The sequence below is a fragment of the Muntiacus reevesi genome, chromosome 1 (assembly GCF_963930625.1).
Source record: "Muntiacus reevesi chromosome 1, mMunRee1.1, whole genome shotgun sequence".
Classification (NCBI taxonomy): Eukaryota; Metazoa; Chordata; class Mammalia; order Artiodactyla; family Cervidae; genus Muntiacus; species Muntiacus reevesi.
The window spans coordinates 233,072,261-233,095,776 of NC_089249.1; the positions used below are offsets into that span (position 1 = coordinate 233,072,261).

Here is a 23,516-nt window from a genome sequence, read left to right on the forward strand (position 1 = left end):
AACTCTGTCTCTTCTGGATGAAAGAATAAAGCTGTCCAATAAGCAATAAATAAATGATTGCCAGGAAATATACACACTAGCCTCACTAAAGCCCAACTCAATTTCTATCCCATGAAAGTACACAAGCACACCCAGATGATGGAAAAAATGTTCTCAGTGTATGCTAGGAGGAATCATTTTGCGTGGATGATAATCTTGTTTTTATGCACAAAGCTTAGTCTACTGCTTCAGTGATTTCAATAACAGTCCATTCAATGTAACAATCCATTATTCCTCTGGGTTGATAAAAGTCTTATGCTTCCTATTTCTTTGAAGGTTCTAGTGCCTCTTTCAAGTGAAGGGAGGAAAAATAATTTTCCTTTTATCTTTCTAGGTTCTTGGCTCAGAACACTCTGTAATAAAAGATAGATTAACTTGAGGAAAACAAACAAAACTATAATAATATGTATGCCTTCTGTATACATGGGAGATACCCATTTCAGTAACTCCTGAAATGGCCCAACCCATCATCTTTAATACCATCTTCAGCTGAAGGTAAAAAAACATGAGGGTAGAGAGTATGGGAAACCAATTAAAGGCAAAACCTGAATATTCATTGGAAGGAGTGATGCTGAAACGGAAGTCCCAATACTTTGGCCACCTGTTGCAAAGAGCCAACTCGATGAAAAGGACCCTGATGCTGGGAAGGATTGAGGGCAGGAGGGAAGGGGGTGACAGGATATGATGGTTGGATGACATCACCAGCTCAACAGAGATGAATTTGAGTAGACTCCAGGAAATAGTGAAGGACAGGGAAGCCTGGCATGCTGCAGTCCATGGGGTCACAAACAGTTGGACACAACTGAATAGCAACTGAATAGCACACAACTGAATAGCAACAACAACAATCAGGCAAAGCATAACATACAGTGGTAAGATTTTATGCAGATTTAAGTCCTTGCTTTCTCCATCGAAAAGAACTTCAAGAGACTTGATAATCCTCTTTCTGATGGAGAGAGAGAGACACTCTTGTAAACAGAGATTTCCTTTATAAATGTAAATGTATCTTTGAAAATGTTAACTTCTAAGGTTTTAGAGCTTTTCCTATACCTGTTGTTTTTTGAAGATAATCAGCTTAAAATAATCATTTCACCAAGCGGATATATTTGGGAGGAGGGCAAATTCTCCTCCCCTTCCTAAGGATGTGGTTTCTCTGTCATAGCTAACGGAGGATAAAATCCTCTGTCTCCTCATTAGCCCACAGATCGTCAGTAAATTTGCTGAGTTCTTTGTTTCCTTGGTTATATTTAGAGCAGGAGCTGTAGAGTCAGTCTGACTGGGTCAAACCCTCACTCTATCACTTATTTCTTATCTGACATTGTGCACACAGTTCCTTAAACTCTTGATATCTTAGTTTCCTCATCTATAAAATGGAAATGATGATAGCATGTACCTTATGGAGTTGCTGCTGCTGCTGCTGCTAAGTCACTTCAGCCGTGTCCAACCCTGTGCAACCCCATAGACGGCAGCCCACCAGGCTCCCCGTCCCTGGAATTCTCAAGGTAAGAATACTGGTTGTCATTCCCTTCTCCAATGTGTGAAAGTGAAAAGTGAAAGTGAAGTCACTCAGTCATGTCCCACTCGTAGCAGCCCGATGGACTGCAGTCTACCAGGCTCCCCCGTCCATGGGATTTTCCAGACAAGAGTACTGGAGTGGGGCACCATTGCCTTCTCCTATGGAGTTGCTAAGAACGTTAAATGAAATTGCAAATATAAAGTGCTTAGCAAAATACCTGGTTTATGGTAAACCCTCAATAAATATTAGCTTTTATTATTGTTATTGTTACAGAAGTGAGAGATTATTATTTAGTTTTTACATTGAGAATTATAGCATAATAGTCTCTCTTTCTTATCAAATTACAGATGGCTATTTTGAGATTCTCTATTGAAAATTTATGCCTAAGGAAATGGCTTTCATGCTCTTCAAAAACACCTAAATGTCTGATTCTTATTTTAAAGGGCACAAAACCCACCATAAGACTTTAAATAACTTGTTATTTTGAACATCCTTATTCTTTCTTTGTATCCCCAAGTTTTATCATAGATCTGACACTTACCATAGTAATTTTTCTATCAAAAGGTCATTGTCAGGGATTTCTCTGGGGGCCCACTGGATAAGACTCTGCTCCTCCAATGCAGGGAGCCCAGGTTCGATCCTTGATTGGGGATTTAAGATCCCACATGCTACAACTAAGCCCGTGCACTGCAACTGCTGACCCCACTGCTTTAGAGCCTACACATCACAGCTAGAGAGCCTGTGTGCCGCAAGGAAGAACCAGTGCGGCTGAAATTAAAAAAAAGTCATTTTCAGTGTATAGATTATAGAAAAAGGAAAATGGCATAGATCTTGGCAATGACTCTGTTACAGGATTGACAGCATTAGACAATGAAACATTTACCTAGGTCCTCCTGCATGCCAGGCACTATTAGATGCTGAAGTTTTTATGTATATAAAACCCTGTCTCTGCACATGAGATACTGATACTCTAGTGAAGACACAAATACAGATACAACTAATTATCAGATAATGAATAAATACTGTATCTGAGGCACAAATAAAATGCAGAGGGAGAAATCAATTCTGCCTTTTAGATGAAATCAAGGATAGCTCCAAAGAACAGGGAACATTTGAGTTGGGTCTTTTGAGATGAATAAGATTTGGGTTGGTGGATGGGGCTCTGGAATGGGGGAGAGAGCTATTCAGGCAAAAGGAGCAGCATGTACAAAGTCATGAAACTTTGAAGGGAATTATATGAAATTGACAGGTAGTCTGATATGTCTAGAATAAAGCACAGTAGAGACCATGTAATTAATTATACTTGGCTAAAAATCATGGACATAGTTCTCTCATAGTGGTAAAGAGGTAATATAAAATATGAATAACTCATATTTCATGAAACAGAGCTAAAGCTTATGAAAGACACCATCTTAGAGAAGCTTGCTTGTAAGATAGTACTATAGTAGGGAAGTTTAGAAAAGCCATTATGATGAGTAGCTTGAGAAGCACATGACATTTTTGGTATGTGTGTGAGGAAGGAAGGGAAGATAAATACAGATGCTGTTAGCTGCTGGAAGCCATCGCGGGATAAACAATGATTTGGGAGGAAGGAGACTTGTTCTGCTACTAACTGGATGTTGACCTGGGAAAGTTGCTTAACCTTGTGGGCCTCAGTTTCCTCATTTGTAAGGTAAGGACTTTAGGTGATCTTAAAAGTCTCAAAATTTAAGGATTTATCATATTAACAATGGCTATCTCACTACTTAACTATGTTTTAATGGCTTGCCTGTTCCCCACTGAAAAATGCCCCACGATTAGTAGGTCAGGTGTCTAGATATCAATGACTAGCCCTAGATAGATGGAAATACTGTTGAATCTCTGCTTTGATTTTCTACTTTCAGTATTCCTTCTCATCAATCCAAGGTCCTTGGGTGTTTCGGGCCCCTGACCCAGATATTTCTTCTGCTATGAAAGTCTGCCTGCTTGACTTTGTCAGTCACATGCCTCTAATGGGTCTTAATTAGGGTGAACATAAAACACTAAAATAATGTCTAACCAAGTTGGTGTGACTCTGGTTTCTTATCCTGTTCAAGAATGGTCATTATTTAGATCCTACTCCATGAGGCTGCTTTCCTTGCTATCATCATTGTGATGTGGCATATTGACAGAGCACTAAATTTCTGTTGAGCAGATGGTGCCAGGATTTAGACTTATGCTTATCAGATACAGATGGTCCAAACAGTGAACTTACCTTTTGGTTATTTTAATTTAGATCAGGTTAAACATAAATGACTTCATAGAGCTTTTCTTTTGTGACTTTTGTTTTACTAGCGATTGCAAATGTTTTCTCTTATTCTTTATCCTTTTCTAGACAAAGTCTTTGATTTTGATTGATACATATTTTTGCTCAGTGTTGACCCAGGTTGTCTCCCCTAATCCTGTTCTATTTGTTTCCTAGTTTTTCTGGAACAGGAGAAAACAAAACAGCAAAAAACAAGCCACACTGTTAATTAGCCTGGAAGAGAAAGCTCTGTTATTGTCAAGAGTTCTTAATCATGAACCCTCATCCCCCTCCACCCCCAGTGACCATTGTAAGTAGCAGAGAACTTAGTATATAGGGTCTGGAGGAGCCCAGGCTTGCTTTAGAGGTGAAAAATAAAACAGAGCATCAGAGAAACTGAGTGATTTATCTGAGGTCACATTGAAGTGTTTGAAAGTGTCAAGGCCATAAATGTGTCTTCAAATTCTTGTTTGGTGTTCTTTTCAGACACCAAAGTGCCTCCTGGAACCAGTCTGGTTGCTTAGCATCAGATACTGTTACTAGCAACTGGCATTTTTCCCACATGGGGAAATTGATACCATCACTATGGAGAACACATTCTCTGCCAACTTTCTGAAAAACCACAAGTTCTGCAAATGTTTTGTGGTTCTGATTCTGAAGGTGGAGACTGTGCAACCAGATGGCTATGGACTGAAAAAAGATGTTGCAAGGAAGAAGGTAGGAGCAATAATGTTGGTTAAGAGTATAGGGTAATGAGAGAAGTAGGTGGTAAGATGCTACAGCTGAGAAGGACTCAGGAAGGCAAATATTTCACATGGATTTCCATGGTCTTCTTGAAAATTTTCAGAGGCTGACTTCTCAATGTCCCTTGGGAGTCTGTTTCAGTAATTCTCCACCCCAGAGTCAATGAACTTCTCTTCCTTTCATTTAGGAACTTTGGTTCCCTTTAGTTTGGTAACTTTAAGTCAGAGGTTGCCACTTCTGTCCTTTTCTTTGGAGGAAGTTAGACTTGCCTAAGGAGTGTGACATAGAATGGAAACCTGTACGGGTGAACAGCTTTATTTGCAAAGTGGGACAATAAGCAGACTTCATTTCATGCTTCTTCACAATCATCTAGTCCTGTTGACTGATCTCTGTGATAGGCTTTGCTCCTTTCTCAGGAGCATAGTGTTTTAACCTCCCAGTAGCCTTGCTGTCTGCTGAGAAGAATTGGGTTATAAGATGCTAAGATCTGGAAAAAGATGATATAATTTGCTTTCACCCAAAACAATTAATTTGTGCCCTTTTACTCATTCTTCCTCATCATTTTTTGATTTTGTCCCCATTCATCTATTCCATAATTGTTTTTTGAGTACCTTTGGCGGGGGTGGAGGGGCTAGGTACTAGGCATACAACTAGGGCAGGGCAAATGCTTGCCTACAAGGAACTTATGGTCCAGAGGTGGATTCAGATAAGTAGGTAGACAATTGCAATCCTTTATGAGAAGCACAATATTATGATAGGAGCAAGCATGTGGGATTGAGGAGGAGTACACAGGTCAGAGAGAACCCATGGGGGACACTCGATAAATGCTTGTTGAGTGAAACAAGAGTCTTAAATTGTGGCTTACTGATTGTGTAATTTTTGGCTGAGCCTCAGTTGCCTTGTCTGGAAAATCCCATGGATGGAGGAGCCTGGTAGGCTGCGGTCCATGGGGTCACTAAGAGTCGGACACGACCGAGCGACTTCACTTTCACTCTTCACTTTCACACATTGGAGAAGGAAATGGCAACCCACTCCAGTGTTCTTGCCTGGAGAATCCCGGGGACGGGGGAACCTGGTGGGCTGCCATCTGTGGGATCGCACAGAGTCAAACACGACTAAAGTGACTTAGCAGCAGCAGTTGCCTTTCCTGCAAACTGGGGATGATAACACTTTCTAGAAGGCCTCTAAGAGTTTTTATGAGAAGCAACTAAAAGAATGCACTTAAAAGCACTTAAGAAACCATGATGCTGTATAAAGGAATTGTTAAAAGCATTGATGGTGCTCTTTCTGATCTCGTGTTTGGTCATGGTATCCGAATGTGGAAGTTATTAAGAATTTTGGGTGAATTTCCTAAGAGAGAAGATTTCTGCCAAAGGAATGTGTCTCTGGAAGCCCCTGAGAGATTTTAAAGTGTCTTCTTTACAAGACAAAAACGCATGACAGACCCTAGAGACAGTAATGAAAAATCTAATTTAGTTTGCATTTAGAGTAAAGAAAATTCTGAAAGACATTTATTTCTTCTTAAAAGAGGTTTTAAGGATATGTTTACCTCTTCAAGTCCTATTTTGACAGTTCTCTAAATTCCCAATGATTAAATCCATGTTGTTACCAGATTCCCCTGGAAACCTTTAAAAATAGCATAATCATGAACTATCATGCCTTTTTGAATTCTATTCAACATTGATGCTAAGGAAAATATATGAAGAAACAAAATGGTCTTTACTATCAAGGCTGTTATAGTCTAACTGATGGTATATGACTGCCACACATAAGACGATAGTGAATGATAACTCCGTAATGCATAGATCATAAGTAAGACTGGAAGTTGAGAACTTACCTGAGGCTTATGAAGGCACTGAGATCACATTGGCTCTTAGAGAATGGACAAGATTTGGATAAGGCTGAATGGAATAGGGAAATTATTAATCTTTCCAAGTGAAAAGAAAGGCTTAAACTTTGGAAATGAATAGGATAAATAGTGCTAGTTTATGGGATTATTTTAGTTTCTTCCACTTATCAAATGCTTTCTATATGTTAGACATCAGCTAAGAACTTTAAGTTGGGGTCCTCAATCCCTGGGAACATGGGCTGCTACCAGTCCATGGCCTCTTAGGAAACAGACCTCATGGCAGGAGGTAGGTAGCGGTGAGCTAGTGAAGCTTCATCTGCCGCTCCACGAAGCTCTCATTACCATGTGAGCCATCCTGCCCCATCCATGGAAAAATTGTCTTCCATAAAACCGGTCTTGGGTGCCAAAAACGTCGGGGATGACTGCTTTATGTATGGTAACCTTCACAACAACCCTGTGAAGTTGGTACTGTTTATACCCCACTATTACATGTGAGAAAATTGAGTTTCAGAGACATTAGGTAATGTGTCACTAGACTCATAGCTACTCAGTGGTAAAATGAAGTTTTAAATTAAGGTATATCTGATCTTAAAGTCCATGTTATTAACCATCATATTATGCCATCTTCTGACTCTGTGCATCAGTTATTCAAATGAATAATTCATATTTACCAAGGAACTAGTCAGCAGTTTTGAAACTTCCCAAGTATCTCTTGAGATTAAAATCTCTTTCCTTCATCACAGTGTATGATTTTTAAAACTTTTTTTAGACATCACAGTATATGATTTTTTCTTTTTAATAGTTACTTTTTAAATTTTTGAGATAATTTAAGTCTGAAAGAAAAGTTGAGAAATAATACAGTACTCTGTCTCCCTTCATTCAGCCTCTCCTTACATTAACATTTGATACTATTTTAAAACATTTACCCAAACTATGACATTAACCCTAGTATAATAGTATTAGCAAAAGTACAGAACTTATTTGGATTTAACCATTCTTTCCCCAAAATATCCTTTTTCTTTCAGAGGATCCCATCCAGAGTCCTGTGCTGCATTTACTAGTCAGGTCTCTGTGGTATTTTCCAATCTGTGATAGTACCTTGCTGCTGCTGCTGCTGCTAAGTCGCTTCAGTCGTGTCCGACTCTGTGTGACCCCATAGACGGCAGCCCACAAGGCTCCCCCGTCCCTGGGATTCTCCAGGCAAGAACACTGGAGTGGGTTGCCATTTCCTTCTCCAATGCATGAAATGAAAAGTGAAAGTGAAGTCACTCAGCCGTGTCTGACTCTTCCGCAACCCCATGGACTGAAGCCCACCAGCCTCCTCCGTCCATGGGATTTTCGTGGCAAGAGTACTGGAGTGGGGTGCCATTGGCTTATCCAGTGATAGTACCTTAGTCTTTCCTTAACTTTTAGGACCTTGACACTTTTGAAGAGTATTGGTCAGTTACTTTGATTAATGTTTCTCAATGTCTGATGTTTGATGATAATTTTATTGAGATTACATATTATTTAGGAAGATTCCAGAGAGTTTATGTGTCCTTCTCAGCTGTTCATATTAAGGGGTAGTGCTGCTGCTGTCACTTCAACCACATCTGACTCTGTGCAACCCTGTGAACTGCAGCCTGCCAGGCTCCTCTGTCCACAGGATGCTCTAGGCAAGAGTACTAGAATCAGTTGCCATGCCCTCCTCCAGGGGATCTTCCCAGGGATTGAACCTGGGTGTCCTGCCGTGCAGGTAGATTCTTTACTGATGAGCCACCAGTGAAGCCCGTATCAAAAGGTACTTGAAGATAATACATGGGTTAAAAATGTCTTTCAATGCTACTAGATTATTTAGGTTATTGAGGAGATAAAGGAAGAAATATATCTTTAAGGATCAAGATTGTAGAGAGAAATATCAGTAACCTCAGATATACAGATGACACCACCCTTATGGCAGAAAGTGAAGAGAAACTAAAGAGCCTCTTGATGAAAGTCAAAGAGGAGAGTGAAAAAGCTGGCTTAAAACTCAGCATTCAAAATACTAGGATCATGGCCTCTGGTCTCATCACTCATGGCAAATAGATGGCGAAACAATGGAAACAGTGACAGACTTTATTTTCTTGGGCTCCAGAATCACTGCAGATGCTGACTGCAGCCATGAAATTAAAAGATGCTTGCTCCTTGGAAGAAAAACTATGACCAACCTAGATAGCATATTAAAAAGCAAAGACATTACTTTGTCAACAACCTAGTCAAAGCTATGGTTTTTCCAGTAGTCATGTATGGATGTAAGAGTTGGACCATAAAGAAAGCTGAGTGCTGAAGAATGGATACTTCTGAACTGTGGTGTTGGAGAAGACTCTTGAGAGTCCCTTGGACTGCAAGGAAATCACACCAGTCAATCCTAAAGGAGATCAGTCCTGAATATTCATTGGAAAGACTGATGATGTAGCTGAAGCCCCAATACTTTGGCCACCTGATGTAAAGAACTGACTCATTGGAAAAGATCCTGATGCTAGGAATGATTGACGGCAGGAGGAGAAGGGGATAACAGAGGCTGAGATAGTTGGATGGCATCACCGACTCGATGGACATGAGTTTGAGTAAACTATGGGATTTGGTGACGGACTGGAAGGCCTGGTGTGCTGCAGTCCATGGGGTTGCAAAGAGTTGGAGACGACTGAGGGACTGAACTGAACTGACTGATATCTCTGAGAACAGCTGGGTTGGTGGGCACAGAGGTTGGCAGTGGTAGGTGATGAGCTTTCATCCTTGTATCTTACTCTTCACACTTTGAAACTACTACAGTGTAGAACGGGGCAGATTCTTCTCTCAAGTATGGTGCCTCTGTCCTCTTTTTAACTCTGAAATTCACTGTGAATGGTCTTAAACTTTTGTCTGAACCTAATTTCCTGCTTTGATAGTCTGGGGGTAGTCAGAGTAGAAAGAAGGGAACTAAATGAGTAAAAAACATTCCAAATAATGCAATTCCTCTCTGACCTTACTCATACTCTCTAAATGCTCTTCAGGAGCATTAAAGGGTGAGGTTAAAAACTCAGTTTGTGATATTCATTATGGTTGATTTGGTGACTTTATATTGAAGGACTCATGTCTGAGAATAACAGGCTATTACAGCAAAATCACTCTTCTTACAAGGGCCTTTGAATTATTATACATAATGTAGATTGGAAATTGCAATTAGATCAATTAAATACATAGTATTTTTTTAATACTAATCCCTTCCTTAATCACTAACTTTTGTGGGTATTTTAATTTTTTTCAAGGAGGCAGATGAGGCTCATGTGTGAATAAAAATGAAAGGATTGTGAGTATAAAGAGTTTATTGCTAGTGCTCCCCTGCTGAATACAGTGATTTTCTGGTTACCTGATCTGAAATGAATTGTAAGTCAGTGACATAAGAGAGTACAATACAATAATTCAGGGCACCATGTTTTGGCTACGAAGCATAAATATTTGAACATTTGCATTACCATCTCTGAATGAGTGGATTAAGTAGCTATGAAATATTAACTCATGTTCTTTTGGATATGATTGAAATATTACATTCAATCTTTACCCTCCCCCCGGGGGAAAAAACACACAATCCCTGTGTTCTATGAAATGTGAAAGGAATCTCATTTCAGTGTCTTGCTTCATTTACCTGTGCCGTGTCGATGATACAACCTGATAACCATGTTGCAGTTGAGAGTTTAAGGTTCCCATTCTGTTCTTTAGAGGAACAGTACATGAGTACATCATACTTTAGGGGCTTCCCAGGTAAAGAATCTACCTGCCAATGCAGGAGACCTGAGACACGCAGGTTTGATCCCTGAGTCGGGAAGATCCCCTGGAGAAGGAAATGGTAACCCACTCCAGTATTCTTGCCTGGAGAATCCCATGGACAGAGGAGTCTGGCAGGCTACAGTCCATAGGGTCACAGACAGTCAGACATGACTGAAGTGATTTAGCACATATGCACAGCGTACTTTACCCACTTTTTCTAAAAGTTGTTTGTAAGTTGAAATTTATAAATTCAGAAGCAGAGATGGCAATCAAAACAATTTGTGGGTTTTTTTTTTTTTTTTTTTTTTTGGAAAGGAAGGTGGCTTTTGAAATATGTTAGACTTCTTATGAGTATTAAGAGATATTAAAGCAAGATCCCTTACTTTGACTTCCAAAGCCAGGAAATCCTTATTTATCTAAAGACCATGTACTGGTATTCTAGTTTATAGACAGGAGTTTATGGTACTATAAAAAATATACAGTTTCTCAGTTCACTTCAGTTCAGTCGCTCATTCATGTCTGATTCTTTACAACCCCATGAACTGCAGCATGCCAGGCCTCCCTGTCTATCACCAATGGCTGGAGTCTACCCAAACCCATGTCCATTGAGTCAGTGACACCTTCCAACCATCTGATTTTCTGTCGTCCCCCTCTCCTCCCACCTTAAATCTTTCCGAGCATCAGGGTCTTTTCAAATGAGTCAGCTCTTTGCATCAGGTGGCCAAAGTATTGGAGTTTCATCTTCAACATCAGTCCTACCAATGAACACCCAGGACTGATCTCCTTTAGGATGGACTGGTTGGATCTCCTTATAGTCCAAGGGACTCTCAAGAGTCTTCTCCAACACCACAGTTCAAAAGCATTAATTCTTTGGTGCTCAGCTTGCTTTATAGTCCAACTCTCACATCCATATGTGACTACTGGAAAAACCATAGCCTTGACTAGACGGACCTTTGTTAACAAAGTAATGTCTCTGCTTTTTAATATGCTGTCTAGGTTGGTCATAACTTTCCTTCCAAGGTGTAAGCATCTTTTAATTTCATGGCTAGAATTACCATCTGCAGTGATTTTGGAGCCCCCCAAAATAAAGTCAGCCACTGTTTCCACTGTTTCCCCATCTATTTGCCATGAAGTGATGGGACTGGATGCCATGATCTTTGTTTTCTGAGCATTGAGCTTTAAGCCAGCTTTTTCACTCTTCTCTTTGACTTTCATCAAGAGGCTTTTTAGTTTCTCTTCACTTTCTGCCATAAGGGTGGTGTCATTTGCATTTCTGAGGTTATTGATATTTCTCCCGGCAATCTTGATTCCAGTTTGTGCTTCATCCAGCCCAGTGTTTCTCATGATGTACTCTGCATATAAGTTAAATAAGCAGGGTGACAATATACAGCCTTGACATACTCCTTTTCCTATTTGGTACCAGTCTGTCGTTCCATGTCCAGTTCTGACTGTTGCTTCCTGACCTGCCTACAGGTTTCTCAAGAGGCAGGTCAATTGGTCTGGTATTCCTATCTCTTTCAGAATTTTACACAGTTTATTGTGATCTACACAGTCAAAGGCTTTGACATAGTCAATAAAGCAGAAATAGATGTTTTTCTGAAGCTCTCTTGCTTTTTTGAAGATCCAGCAAATGTTGGCGATTTGATCTCTCATTCCTCTGCCTTTTCTAAAACCAGCTTCAACATCTGGAACTTCACGGTTCATGTATTGCTGAAGCCTGGCTTGGAGAATTTTGAGCATTATTTTACTAGCGTGTGAGATGAGTTCAGTTGTGTGGTAGTTTGAGTATTCTTTGGGGTTGCCTTTCTTAGGGACTGGAATGAAAACTGACCTTTCCCAGTCCTGTGGCCACTACTGTTTTTCAAATTTGCTGACATATTGAGTGCAACACTTTCACAGCATCATCTTTTAGGATTTGAAATAGCTCAACTGGAATTCCATCACCTCCACTAGCTTTGTTGGTAGTGATACTTCCTAAGGCACACTTGACTTCACATTCCAGGATGTCTGGCTCTGGGTGAGTGTGAGTGATCACATCATCATGATTATCTGGGTTGTGAAGATCTTTCTCATACAGTTCTTCTATGTATTCTTGCCACCTCTTCTTAATATCTTCTGCTTCTGTTAGGTCCATACCATTTCTGTCCTTTATCGAGCCCATCTTTGCATGAAATGTTCCCTTGGTATCTCTAATTTTCTTGAAGAGATCTCTAGTCTCTCCCTTTCTTTTGTTTTCCTCTATTTCTTTGCATTGATCGCTGAGGAAGGCTTTCTTATCTCTCCTTGCTATTCTTTGGAACTCTGCATTCAAATGGGTATATCTTTCCTTTTCTCCTTTGCTTTTTGCTTCTCTTTTCACAGCTATTTGTAAGGTCTTCTCAGGCAGCCATTTTGCTTTTCTGCATTTCTTTTTCTTGGGGATGGTCTTGATCCCTGCCTCCTGTACAATGTCACAAACCTCTGTCCATAGTTCATCAGGCGCTCTGCCTATCAGATGTCCCTTAAATCTATTTCTCACTTCAACTGTATAGTCATAAGGGATTTGATTTAGGTCATACCTGAATGGTCTAGTGTTTTTCCCCACTTTCTTCAATTTCAATCTGAATTTGTCAATAGGGAGTTCATGATCTGAGCCACAGTCAGCTCCTGGTCTTGTTTTTGTTGACTGTATAGAGCTTCTCCATCTTTGGCTGCAAAGAATATAATCAGTCTAATTTCGGTGTTGACCATCTGGTGATGTCCATGTGTAGAGTCTTCTCTTGTGTTGTTGGAGAGGGTGTTTGCTACGACCAGTGCATTCTCTTGGCAGAACTCTATTAGCCTTTGCCCTGCTTCATTCTGTACTCCAAGGCCAAATTTGCATGTTACTCCAGGTGTTTCTTGACTTCTTACTTTTGCATTCCAGTCCCCTATAATGAAGAGGACTTTTTTGGGTTCTAGTTCTAGTTTTTGGGTGTTAGTACTAGAAGGTCTTGTAGGTCTTCACAGAACTGTTCAGCTTCTTCAGCATTACTGGTCAGGGCATAGATTCGGATTACAGTTCTTAGCAGATGTCTTGTGTAGAAAGGAATGAGCATTTAACTACAATACAATTTTATTACAATTATCATTATTATTATTGAATAAATACAAAGCATAGGCAATTATATACTTCCCACATCTCAAAACACGCTTCCCAACTTCCCAGCTAATGTGTCACTCTTGTCACATCTTTTTAATTCTACATGGATCTTACATCTCACCAGACATTATAGTAGTTTTATACAGTCAATATTTATTAATAAACCAATGGTGGTAGTGGTTTAGTCGCTAAGTTATATCCGACTCTTTGTGAGCCCATGGACTGTAGCCAGCCAGGGTTCTCCGTCTGTAGGATTCTCGGGCAAGAACACTGGAGTGGTTAGCCATTCCCCTCTCCAGGGGGTTGTCTTGACCCAGGGATCAAGCCCAGGTCTCCTGCACTGCAGGCAGATTCTTTACCAACTGAGCTACCAGGGACACCCTAATAAACCAGTATTGACATATTATCATTAACTGAAGTTCATAATTTATTCAGATTCCTTTGTTTTTACCTAATGAACTTTTTTCTGTTCTGGGATTCCATCCAAGATACCATGTTATGTATAGTTTTCTTATTTCCTGAGGTTCGTCTTGGCCAATGATTTTGTAATTATTAGACTGGGGTTGTGGGCTTCTGGGAGAAAAACCATAGAGGTCAAATGCTATTTTTATGATGTCATATCACAGGTTCATACTATTGTTGACATCATTTTATTGTTGACCTTAATCCTTTGAATTAGTGGTTGTCAAGTTTCTTTACTCTAAGTTTACTCTTTCTCTCTTTTTTTTAATCTTTCCAAACTGTACTCCTTGGAGAGAAGTCCTATGCCCACTCACACTTAAGGAGTGGAGTTATATTCCTCCTCAAGGGCACAATATCCACTTAAATTATCTGAAATTCTTCTACATGGGAGCTTTGTCTCTTTTTTCCCATTTATTTCTTTATTCAGTTATTTATTTATGTTGTGGACATTTACTTCATTTTTTGAGTTATAATGCAAATAAAGTTTGTATTAAAACTTTATTTTGTTACTCAAGTTGTTTTGGCTTTGGTACTTTGGAACTCTTTCAGTGACTCCCATATTCCTTTGATATAAGTCCATCTTTGTCAGTATTTTGCTTTTGTGGGGGTTTTCTTGGGGGGAGCACTTCATTATTTCCGTTACTATAAGATTCTCCAAGTTTATTTTGAATATTTCCTACCCTTGTCCTGGGATCAACCATCTCCCTGAGGAGCCCTGGTTCCTTTTTGAATAGTATTAGAAATCAAAATCAAGTTGCTGGTGAACTCATTACTTCTGAAGTGACATTGCTTCTAGTTTCTCTTATCTGATGTAGCAAGGGCGTAAGTGTATGTTTACTAATCTTGTAAATGTGTGTGTATTCAGTTTCTCAATCATGTCTGATTCTTTGCGAACCAACGGACTGTAGCCTGTCAGGCTCCTCTGTCCATGGAATTTTCCAGACAAGAATACTGGAGTGGGTTGCCATTTCCTCTTCCAGGGGATCTTTCCAACCCAGGGATGGAACACGCATCTCCTGCTTCTCCTGCATTGCAGGCAGATTCTTTACCACTGAGCCACACCAGGGAAGCCCAGCCATGTATATATACATAGCTATATCTATTATTTACCTACCTACCTACCTATCTACCTACCTATTATACAGATAGTACAACTATCTGCATCTGTATTAAGCTATATAGGAAATCTTGCTTCCTCCCCTTGTTTTTCTGTAAACACCCCCCGCCCCTGCCAACAGGGAGAAACTTGTTCCTGTTTTTTGCTATCCATTTACCTAGTTGTTCAATTCCAATGTGCATGTATAGCAATTTCAGAGTTGGTAACCTGTACCCTGTGGGGCACAACTTTACCAACCAGAGGACAGTGCTTATGTACAATTTCTTTTACGTTTAGTTTTATGGACTCTATATATTTCTAGCATTACTTAGGTCGGCATCTTTTCCCTGCATCCTTTTCAGTGAGATTATTTCATACATTTGCAATATGATCAGATCGATTTGCTTCCCACCCCTCCTTTAATGCTTTTTTTTTTTCACATGTTTATTCTGGATATTTTCTTTTGACCTATGTTCTAGTTTACTAACTTACTCTTCAACTGAATTTACTGTACTATTAAAAACCTTCATTGGGTTCTTAATTTTGATTATTATAATTTTCAATTACATGTTTTTCTGTTGATTCTTTTTAATAGTTTTCAGTCCCCTGTCAAAATTCCTAATTATGTCTATCAATTCTTTGAACATATAGTCTGTATCTCATAACTTTATTACTTGGATCTCATGTGAGTTTATTTATATTGTCTGTTTTTCTTCTCTCAGTTTGTGATCGTTTTTTTCTTATTTCTTCTTCTGCCTGGTTGATTTCTTTTTTTTTATTAATTGAATTCCCTCTTGATTTCAGTACTGTGCTGGATACTGGGAATTTCAGAGAAAATATGCATATTTATACAATCTTTGTCCCTGAGGCACTTACAGCCTCATAAGGGAGATACAAATTAATTAAAGAATCAAACCAATCAGTGTAAAGTCATAACTGTGATATATACTTTCATGGAGAGGGCTGTGTTTCTATAGGAATATATAATAAGAGGATAGAAGATTTGATCTCATCATAGAGGTTAGGGAAAACATCCTCAAGAAGTGCCAGTTGCTATGAGACTCAAGTATAGGGGTTGGTAAGATATATGGAAGAAATAAGAGTATTCCAGGCCAAAGGACTACCATCTGCAAAAGTTCTGAGGTGATAGGGAGAATCACATGTTCAAAGACCTTAAAGAAGTTCCAGATGGTCTAGAAGGCAGAGGCAGGAGGAAGTGGACCATCATATGGGGTTGAGAGACACACAAGGTTCAGACCTTGTAGTGCTTTGTGGCAATGCTGAGGATTCTGGTCTTCATCCCAAGGACAGTGAGGGGGCCATTGAAGTGTTCAGAGAAATGATGTGATGATGAGGATGCTGTATCCCAGAGATCAGATGATGTTTGGGCATACAGATGGCCCTCGTTGGGCTTCATATCAGCTGGTTGGGATTTCCCAGGCGGCACTAGTGGTAAAGAACTTGCCTGCCAAAGCAGGAGACATAAAAGACAAAAGTTCAGTTCCTGGGTCAGGAAGATCCCCTGCAGGAGGGCATGGATACCCACTCCTGTATTCTTGCCTAGAGAATCCCATGGGCAGAGGAGACTGATGGGCTACAGTCCATAGGGTCTCAAAGAGTCAGACACGACTGAAGCTACTTAGCATGCACACCTCTTTATTTGGTCTTATCCAAGATTCTGGCCATGCAAATCAGATTAAGTTGCTCTCCTAATTAAAACTATCCATTGGCTTCTCTTTGCCTTTAGACTATAATCTAAATTACTTTTTGTAAACTGAATCTCCAAGACCCGTCCTATGTATTGCCTGACCAACCTACCTCATGATACCCTCCTCTTCACTCATTGTGTTCCTTCTGTAAGGGACTTATTTCTGTCTCTTGAATTTGCTAAAATTGCTTCATTTTTAGGGACTTGCATTTGCTGTTCTCTTTTTCTGGAGTTTTCTTCCTACCTTTTTTTTATATTAGAGACTCTGTGATTTTTCCAGTTGTCGATCATGTGTTATTTCTCAAGAAGTTATTTTGCAATCATTATCATTTTCTTCATAGTACTTCTCATCCTCTGAAAGTATTCATGTTTTTATTTATACATTCACTATTGTCATCCTACCCCCTACCCCAAAAGGTATCTTATCTGATTAGTTTGTCACTGTATTCCTAGCACCTCATACAACATCTGGCACATACTACGCACTCAAGTGAGAAGAAAAGGAGGAGGTAGGGAGAAAAAAACCAATTCTCTCTTTTAATCAAATAAAAAACATTTATCACATATTATCTTCACAGTGTAGCTACAGTTTTTCCCCCATTGATTAATACATATCATGTTATAGACCTTACAGATGGTAAAGTATTGTGGGTTTTTGTACTAAGAATACAAATTCAATAAGTCAGGCCATATCTATTGTACATATGAAAACAAGGCTTGTAAGGACCAGATAACTTCCTGGCATTTACTCTGCTTTAAGTGACAGTCTGACCTGACCTTGAATCCTTGTCTCTTGACTGAGTCTGCTGTTCTTCCCACGCTAGTTCTCTATGATACCATAGGGACTGATATTGTCACAAGAAGCAGAATATAACCGAATGGGTCAGATAAAATTAGAAGTGGTTTCAAATTTTGCTGACTCGAGTCTTTGCACATTTTTAGAATCACGCTCAGATTTATTAATATCTTCTGGCTCTGGCATGTTTAAATAACTTTCTTCAATTTACATACCTATTTCTTTGACTGACCACTGGCAGTGTAACTGAGGATACAGCCAATCTCACTTAAAACCTACTCCTTTAAAAATGTTAAACTAATTATACAGTCTCTGGGGCTTTAGAACCTCTGAGAAGCCTGAATTAACAATGGATTCCAATATGCTTACAAACTACATTGCTTTTCACAGCATTCAGAGAAAGTGAGGGGGTTGTGAACCATTTCCACCTGGGGATGTTTCTGGCACAGTCATCTTTCTACTAAACTGTATACGTCTTGGAACTAAGGTTAGATTTACATCTAGGGGATATTTCTGGCACAGCTGTACAGAAGAGGAGTGCATGGGCTCTTTCTGCAGAAGTCTACTGCCATGCCAGTCCCGCCATGACAACAGTGATGCACATTTAGCAGAGGCGGTGCTTCAAAGAGCCGGGAAAGTGCACTCCTCTCAGGGATTCTCTATCACTGAACTCACACAGTTGACATTTTGCTCTGAAATTCTCTGCCTTTACTCCCTTCACTTTTTTCTTTGCCTCTAGTTTGCTTTTCTTACTTCATTGTACTTGGAACTGTGTGTGTATTGGGGGGTGGGGCAGAGATGCAAAATCTTGCTTTAGTTCTAAGAAGTATACGGTTTAGTAGGAAGATATAGAGGGCCTCCCAGGTGGCTGGGTGGTAGAGAATCTGTCTGCCCATGTAGGAGACTCAGGAGATGTGGGTTCAATCCCTGGGTCAGGAAGAGCCCCTGGAGAAGGAAATGGCAACCCACTCCAGTATTCTTGCCTAAGAAATCTCATGGACAGAGGAGCCTGGCGGCTACAGTTCATAGGGTTGCAAAGAGTCAGATACAACTGAGTGACTGAGCATGCATGCAGGAAAATATAGAACTTAGTTTTAAACAACTATAATGGAAATTAAAATTTGGGATAGATGTAGCCTAGAATGTATGGTTAAAAACTTGCTTCTTAGTGTCAGTCAGGCTTGGAGTTCAGTTTGGGATTCTATTATTGGGTTGTCCAAGAAGTTTGTTCAGGTTTTTCTGTAACATCTCAGGAAAAAAAAAAAAAATTCTTGGCCAACCCAAACTTATAAGTTAGGTTGTTTTAGACAAAATACTTAGCATTCCTAAGATTTGATTTTCTCATCTGGAAAATTGGGGTAACAATAACTATATGTGTCATTCCACACAATTTCATTCATGATACATTTATGTAAATGGACTAATACAGTTCTTGGCATGTAGTAACTGCTTGATAAATGTTAGCCTTTATCATTAATATATATATATGTATATAAATTTTAAATTGGTTTCAATTCCTTCTGCTCTTTGTGCATGACTGCATTTTGCATTAAGGAAATACCATTAGTACAGTTGGAAAAGGGAAAAGTACAGGGTGTGTGGGGAAGTGGCCAGTCTCAGTTTGGCCAGATTCTGTGATCTGTATAGAGAAATCTTGAAATATAAGTGATGAATCAATGAGGGTCACTTAAGGTGACGCTTGAAGAGTTTTGAGTGACAAATCTATATTTAAATCAACATGTATGGGTAGGTAGTGAAGGACAGCATACTGTTTAAAAGGAAGTTCTGGAGTCAAAGTACTCGGGTTCACCCCCGGCTCCACTGTTGACTGCTGCATGATGTTGGGCTAATTAATATATATATATATGTATATAATTTCTATCTGCCTCAGTTTCCTCATGGTTAACAATATTACTAATATCAAAGGCTTCTTGTGAACATGGCAAGATATTGCAAGTTCATTATTAGCTGAGAGCCTGGCAGAACACTAAATAAATGGTAGCTATTATTATTATTGTTAGTATTATTTCAGCTGAACTTAGTAGTTGATTTGCAAGTAGCAGATACAAAAGACAGCCCTTTTAGTGTTATTTTCTAACTAAAATGGGCATGGTGATAAATTTTGAGTAAGACAGCCATGAAAAGTAGCATTTTAAACCTCTTCTCCAATTCCCAAAGTTTTAGGTTTTCTCCAATAGGTTCCTGACCATTTATGCAGTCAGTTTCTATGTAGAGTAGCACGTGCACATGCAATTTACATATACCAACATGTCACTGGCTTATAGTGTGTGAACTATCAATATAGTGTAGGTAGTAAATCTATTTCTGAACATCGTGTGTATATTAGCTTTTGTAAGTTGAAAATTTTAAGGAAAAAGAAGTCATTATTCAGAAAAATGCTGTCATTAATCTATTTTTAAAATGCAAGAGACCAGTGCCCACTCCACTTATCATCTTTCTAAATCCAAGTATCCATGTGCCGATTTATTTGGGTGGGCAAAGGCTGAATAAATATTTTCTAGTAAATAGCATCATGGAGAGAGCTACCAAAAGCCAAATCAGAGTTAATCTTGATCCTTTTATTTTCTGTCTTCGGAAAGTCTGCAAGTGTTTCAACCTGCTATTGTTAATTTTCTGTGTGTCAGTTTTCCTTGGGTGCCAACATTGGACAGGTGGCCTAATGCTTTCTGTGAAAACTTAAAGTAGATGAATAATAAATGGGACTTTCACTTCCTTAGAAAAACTAAAAGAGCCAAGAGTTTTCGCCTTTGATTAGTACAGGCTAGGGTGACAGTTGGCACCTGCAGTCTCACAGGTGAATTTTTTTCTCAGTGGGGTTCAAACAGATCACAAAGAATCATTCTACTGAGTTTCTTGGATTTCAGTGTGATTATGAGGCTCATGTCAGAAACCTTAATGGAAAATTTTGCTGGAAAAGACATGCAACTAGATCATGCTACATTAAGCAAGTTTCAGGGCAAAGGCTGAGTGTCAGAGAAGTTTCATCCATCTGGAACTGTCTCTAACTCAGCGATTACAGCATGGAGATTGCAGCCTAAGGCAGGTTCTTTTTTTTCTCATCTCCTTCTATCTTGTTTTTCTACTCCCCTTGCTCTTCCTCTTTTCCATCCTCACTAGGAGTTGATGTCTCTACTACCAGAAACTTGTTTGGTCATGACCACAAGGAACTCAGTAGGTAATTTCTGTGACCTGTTGTTTAAAGCCAGCCATGTCCAGAGCTATATCTAAGTCTCTTAATAGAGTAGAATTAATAGTATTGTAATTTAGATGTATCTATTTGGGAAGGGATCCCAATTCCATCCAGGATATTGTATACTTCAAGATTCATGGTCATCTTACTGTGTCTCACACCAAACCCCCTTTCGTTGTCATCTTTATCCCCTAGCCAGCTTATTTTCTTCTGCTACCGTGCCAACAATTATTACATATTTACATACTATGTGATTATATATTACAGAAATATATCCTATATATCACTTCTCTTTTAGTTATGGAGTATTGGAACCTGGGTATCAGTAAGCATTTTTTATTATAATAATCCTCAAATAGCTATAAAAATATTGAGAGTAGTGTAAAGTGCACTCATTTCAGGGACTAGGATACTTCATGTGTTCGTGTGTCCTCATGAGCACCAGAATTGTGACTGGCACAGAACACGTACTTTGTACAAGTTTCCTCATCAAGATGATTGTATATTCATCAAATTTATTTCTTTTTTAAAAAATAGGGAAGAACTTTGTATAATTTCTGTACTTGGAGACCTTCTTCCCTTTTTGAGGTGTTCAAAAATGAACTTCTTGCCTCCATGTGGCTATAGAAAATAACAGAATCTTTGTTTTTTTTTTTTAAAGAGGATCATGTGGTCATATTTTTGTAGTTTTCTCAAGACCTTATAGTTAATTGGAGAGGAACTTATAACAGGCTTTCTCCTATCCTAAAAAAAGTGTCCCTTATTACAAGTTGAAATGGTGGCTCTTTGAAGGTACTTAACCTTGAGAGATTAAATGCTTCTAAAAGAGAAGAAAATATATGTCTACTGATACCAAATTAAATGCAAATGGAATCTGGAAGCATGTTTTATAGTTAGACCTTTAAAAACAGTTGTTTCATGTAAAAGTCTCTGTTTTTCTTTATCAGGGATTTTAAAAAGGATTGTTGTCAGATACGTTTTTACTAAATCACCATTGATCCCACCTGGGACTTTGGAAAGAAGCAGGCAGTTGATTGTGGGCATCTCTAGGGTAACAACCTGTTGTCTATGGATCTGTGTATCTAAGGCCTGGGTAGGTCTCTGGACAAAACCAATCTGGTTGGCAAATGCACATGCTAGCACTCACTACATTATCTGGAAAGTGCTTTCCTTAAGATAAAGTGGACAACCCAACCAGAACTCCTCCTTCCTTTTTGAATGTGTTGCCTCTTGCTTCAACTAATTTCTGACGTTGAAGGAAGAAACCAAATCACCTTTGACTCTAGAAAAAATGTAGTTCCTGGAGCTCAGAGTGAGTTCATTTCTAGAAGCAATTTATCTTGCTTGCAGCACATCATCAGACAATCGAGGGACATATACAATTATCAACATTTAGCAAAGAGGACAGCTTCAGTCAATTAAGTGCTCTCTTCGGCAACACATGTACTAAAACTTGAACTATATAGAGAAGGTTAGCATGGCCCCCATGGCAAGGATGACGTGCAAATTTGTGAAGTGTTCCATATTTTGGGGGCTTCCCTGATGGCTCAGATGGCAAAAAATCTGTCTGCAATATAGGAGACCCAGGTTTGATCCCCAGGTTGGGAAGACCCCTTGGAGAAGGGAATGGTTACCCACCACAGCATTCTTGCCTGGAGAATTTCATGGACAGAGAAGCCTAGCAGGCCATAGTCCATGGGGTCACAAAGAGTGAGATATAACGGAAGACTAACTGTTTCACTTTTAAAACCAAGCATATAATTTTGAGCAAATAAAAACCTTTGAGAATGTCTGACTCTCTTACAAATGATAAAGTGGAGATTTGGAGAAATTAAGTGGTTTAACTGAAGTCATACAGATAATTACTGGCAGAAGTATATTTCTAGAAGTAGGTTCCTGGCTCATTTGTAATCACCCAGGGAGATAATAATACTGTATATGCCAGGCCTATACTTCTTCCATCTTTTCTTCCACAAACTATACTGGGATGCTTTCAAACCTCCAGTGGATAAAATGAGATTATGTTGCTACTGTCTGGGCTTGAATCCAGGCCTATCAGATCTAGATGCCCCCTTTCTCAAACTGTGTTCTTCACTGACCAAGAATTACCTGTGAGAACAGGTACAGCATCATATGAACAGAAGAAAAAAGTGCAGTGGTGATTCTTTGAAAGGATACAAACATCATATTTTCCATTCTCTTCCTACTATTTGGAATCAAAAGACAAAGAAAGTCTTTGATTACTCTAAGTGCTGTAGTCTTGATCAAAACAGTTGACTTCTATGGACCTCTTTTATCTCATTTAAAAAAAGTGATTAGGGAGATTGCAAAGTATTGTGCTAAGAGACAGATTGTCAGGTTATCTGTTGTAGGTAAATCTGTCTGGGTTCTGCAAACAGAATCATCTATAAGTTAGTTTTTAGGAACAGAATATAAATTTACATCCATATGTTCATTATTATCTGTATTGCATTAAGAAGGACAGTATCAAGGAAGACAAGCAACTGTGATCTCCAAAAAGTCCCCAAGAGACCTTTTACTAGTGATATTCTGTCTACCTGACTTCCCCTGGGGATAGGCAAAAAGGAACATCTTCTTAGCAACACTGCAAAAGCAACAAAAAGTCCTAAGAGGCTTAGTGATCAAACTGGGAAGTTTTTGCTAAAGGAAAATCATAGTTTACTAGAATTTTAGGACTTTAATGCCACTGCTTGTGATGAATATGAGCCATCAATGAGATTATACATATTAGGTGAAACAGAAGCTCAGATAGTAAGTGTGATCAACATCGTCTATATAGAACTTGAGAAAGTGTTTATTGATAACAAAATCTCTAAGCTATTAACAGTCTTTCTGAGCGGGGAGTAGTGAAAGATCAGAATATACAAGGTGAACGCTGTGGCAAAAATTTTGCCTTTTTTAAGCAATATGTGCATCATGCAAAAT

At 39.1% G+C, this 23,516-nt stretch overlaps 1 protein-coding gene and 1 non-coding gene across 2 annotated transcripts in view; both read left to right on the forward strand.

Moving 5' to 3' along the window:
- Window positions 1-23,516, forward strand: part of KCTD16 (potassium channel tetramerization domain containing 16) — a 287,611-nt gene that overhangs the window by 28,187 nt on the left and 235,908 nt on the right. The gene's annotated exons all lie outside the window — the stretch shown is intronic.
- On the forward strand, window positions 21,993-22,100 carry LOC136156770 (U6 spliceosomal RNA). The gene has a single exon (XR_010661251.1). It is a non-coding gene; the product is annotated as a U6 spliceosomal RNA (small nuclear RNA).